Raw genomic sequence first — 4,296 nt, forward strand, 5'->3', positions numbered from 1 at the left:
GCTGGCTGGGCCGGCCAGCTGGCTGGGCCGCACAGGTAAGTTTTTCTCCCTTCTTTTCTGTTTCTGTTTTTATTTAATAAATCTGCAACTTTGTTGAATTAAATAAAATACCTAGGCAACTTCAAAAATCACCAAACTATTCCTGGCCCATAGTTGGATTATTTCCAACATGAAACATTTTAGTTTGGAGATATTTGAGCATTTAAATATTTTATATTATTTTAAATGCCCAAATTCAAATATTTATGATTTAATTCAAAAACCCTAGGATGGCCTAGGAAAATGTGCACCATTTTTGGCAGAGGTTCTGAACCAAGACAAAAATGATGGACATTTTAGAAGGGCATTTCAGGTTCATTGAAAAATTATTTTAGTAACCCTAATTGGTTTCAGAGGGGACTGGGGGTTCTGTCATCCCCATTTCAAGTTTCTGATGAATGAGTAAACATGATGCAACACTCTAATGCATGACTAGCTAGGGTGTGACAACTCACCCCCACTCAAAAGAATCTCGTCCCGAGATTTGGGTTCCTCCGGGAAGAAGGCGGGATACTCGAGTCGAAGACGATCCTCCCTTTCCCAAGTTGCTTCATCCTCAGAATGATGCGACCATTGAACCTTGAGAAACTTGATATTATGACGTCGCGTGGTACGTTCGGCTTGATCGAGGATACGAATGGGGTACTCTCGATATGTAAGATCATCTTGTAGATCAAGCGTTTCGTGGTCCACTTCACGGATAGGATCCGAGAAGCAACGCCTGAGTTGAGAAACGTGGAAGACATCGTGAACTCTGGAGAGATGCGGAGGTAGTTCCAACTGGTAGGCAACTTCTCCTCGTCTGGCAAGAATGCGAAAAGGTCCAATGTAACGAGGAGCCAATTTGCCTTTGATACCGAAACGATGGGTTCCCTTCAGAGGGGTGACCCGAAGATAAGCCTTCTCGTCAACCTCGAAAGTCATAGCCCTATGTTTTCGGTCATATTGACTCTTTTGACGAGATTGGGCTGTTTTCAACTTTTCACGAACGATACGAACTTGATCTTCTGCTTCCTGAATCATGTCCGGGCCAAAGAATTGTCTTTCACCGGTCTCTGACCAGTTAAGGGGTGTTCGACATCGTCGTCCATAGAGAACTTCAAAAGGGGCTTTACTCAAGCTAGATTGATAGCTGTTGTTGTAAGCGAATTCGGCAAATGGAAGGCACTTCTCCCAGTCCATTCCGAAAGAGATAACAGAGGCTCGAAGCATGTCTTCTAAGATTTGGTTGACGCGTTCCACTTGACCACTTGACTGAGGGTGGAAAGCGGTGCTAAAGGAGAGACGGGTTCCCATAGCATTTTGGAAACTTTCCCAAAATCGAGAGGTGAAAAGACTTCCTCGATCCGAATTGATTTCCAAAGGAACACCATGGAGGGACACTATTCGGGAGATGTATAAGTCTGCCAGCTGACTAGCGGTTATGCTCTCTCGAACAGGTAATAAATGAGCTACTTTGGAAAGACGATCGACCACGACGAAAATAGCATTATTCCCTCTCTTGGTCCTGGGAAAACCGGTAATAAAATCCATACTAATTTTATCCCATTTCCATTCAGGAATAGCTAAGGGTTGAAGGGTGCCAGCAGGCCGTTGATGCTCTGCTTTTACACGACGACAGACGTCGCAATTAGCAATATACTGAGCAATTTCTCTCTTCATCCTAGTCCACCAGAACCTCTGGCGTAGGTCCTGATACATCTTAGTACTACCGGGATGAATGGTGAGAGGAGATTCATGAGCCTCCTTAAGGATCAACTGCCGTAAATGCTGGTTCTTGGGAACCACTAGACGGTTCTCAAAGTACACAACACCATGATCATTAGTGGAGAAACAACTAGCACCTCCGCTAGCAATGTTCTCTTTGATTTTAGATATTCCCTTATCTCGCTTTTGGGCAGCGATGATTTGATCCGTAAGAGTAGGTTTTGCTACCAAGGTGGAAAGAAAACCTTGAGGTACAATGTGAAGGTTAAGCTTCCGAAATTCCTCATGGAGAAGCGGTTGACTTTGTTGTAACGTCAAGTTGTTACAATAAGATTTACGACTTAGCGCATCAGCCATGACGTTGGCTTTCCCTGGGGTGTAGGTTATTCCTAAGTCGAAGTCTGTAATCAATTCAACCCAACGTCTCTGCCTGAGATTCAAATCCGGTTGGGTGAAAATGTACTTCAGGCTTTGGTGATCAGTGAATATTTCGCAACGATTACCGAGGAGGTAATGTCGCCAGGTCTTAAGTGCATAGACTACGGCTGCAAGCTCTAGATCATGAGTAGGATAATTCTCCTCATGTGGGTGCAATTGCCGTGAAGCGTAAGCAATTACGTGTCGATCTTGCATGAGAATGCAACCTAGTCCTTGTCGCGAGGCGTCGCAGTAGATAACAAAGTCCTTGGAGAAGTCTGGCGGTACCAGTACGGGAGCAGAGGTCAGGCGTCTTTTCAGTTCCTGAAAGCTGTGCTCACATTGTGGAGTCCATTCGAACTTCTTATCTTTCTTGAGGAGTTCGGTTAGAGGTTTGGCAACTTTGGAGAAGTTCTCGACAAAGCGACGGCAATAGCTCGCTAAGCCTAGAAAACTCCGAACTTGCTTGACCGATTCGGGTGGAGTCCAATTAAGGACGGCTTGAACTCGCTCAGGGTTAACAGCAATACCTTTACCAGATATTACATGACCCAGATAGGTCACTTCTGGCAACCAGAATTCACATTTTGAAAATTTGGCATAAAGGCGATGCTCTCGAAGTTTCTGCAACACTAACCTTAGATGTTCGACATGTTCTTCCTCGTTCTTGGAGTAGATGAGTATATCATCGAGATAAACTACGACGAACTTATCCAAATACTCCATGAAGATTGAGTTCATTAACCGAGAAAAGGTGGCTGGAGCGTTGGTTAATCCGAAGGACATGACGGTGTACTCGTATTGGCCATAACGAGTAACAAAGGCCGTTTTGGGAATGTCCCCGTTTCTGATTTTGATTTGATGGTAGCCCAACCTCAAATCCATCTTGGAGAAGACTGAGGATCCAGCGAGCTGATCATACAGATCGTTGATCCTGGGAAGTGGATATTTGTTCTTGATTGTGACCAAATTGACAGGTCGGTAATCTACAACCATCCGGTCCGTACCATCCTTCTTCTTGACGAATAGGACGGGGCAAGCCCACGGAGATGAGCTAGGTCGGATGAAACCCTTTTTCAAGGACTCATCGAGTTGTTTCTTAAGCTCGGCTAGTTCTAGGGGTGCCATCTTATAGGGTCTTCTAGCAATCGGAACGGTTCCTGGAATGAGGTCTATTACGAACTCAACATCCCTGTCAGGTGGAACACCTGGCAATTCCTCTGGAAAGACATCCGGGAAATCACGAACTACCGGAACGTCCTCAAGGTCTGGCAAAGGGCTGGCGTTAAGAGAATATAATTGTCGCTTGGCTATTCGGGTCAAGACATTGACTATCTTCCCCGAAGGATGGGTGAGTTGAACAGTCCTAGAGAAACAATCAATTTTGGCTTGATGAGCTGACATCCAGTCCATACCCAAAATGACATTAATATCTGAAGATTTAAGGGCTATCAAAGATGCAAGGAAAACAAGTCTGTCGACTTGGATTTCATTTCCATGGCTTACTCTAGAGGTTTGCCATTTGGATCCCGGAGTTTGAATTATCATAGAGGTTGGCATATCACCGAATGCGACGTTATGCAAGCGAGCATAGTTTTCAGATATAAAAGAATGAGAGGCTCCTGTATCGAAAAGAACAGATGCCGGGTGGCAATTAACAAGAAGCGTACCGAGAACGACGTTGGGGTCCTCTTGAGCTTCTTCGGCAGAGATACAGTTGACATGGCCACGTGAAGCGGTGACCGGTTTAGCATGAAACACTTTCCCTGTCGGCTTGCCACGGCCAACAGCTTTAGCAGATTGATTGGGGTTGGTCTGGGGACACTCACGCATATAGTGACCAGATTCCCCACACTTGAAACAAGTCACGGAACTGGTACGTGGAGGAGCATTATTGGTTGGACCTCCATAGGGTTTGGCCGGTGCAGACTGTTGAACAGGGCGAGGTGCCTGGAAGGATGGCCTCGGTGTGAACCTGGGTGGCAGGGCGGTGTTGGGTACCCACACGCGGCGCTTCTGAGGACCAGCACCCCATGAGGAACCCATGTCACGTCCATGCTTGCGTGTTGCGTCATAGTCAGTCTGACCAGTTTCAGCACTGATGGCTTTGTTGATAAGTTTCGAAAAAGATGT

This window comes from Triticum aestivum, chromosome 2A (assembly GCF_018294505.1).
Source record: "Triticum aestivum cultivar Chinese Spring chromosome 2A, IWGSC CS RefSeq v2.1, whole genome shotgun sequence".
Taxonomy (NCBI): Eukaryota; Viridiplantae; Streptophyta; class Magnoliopsida; order Poales; family Poaceae; genus Triticum; species Triticum aestivum.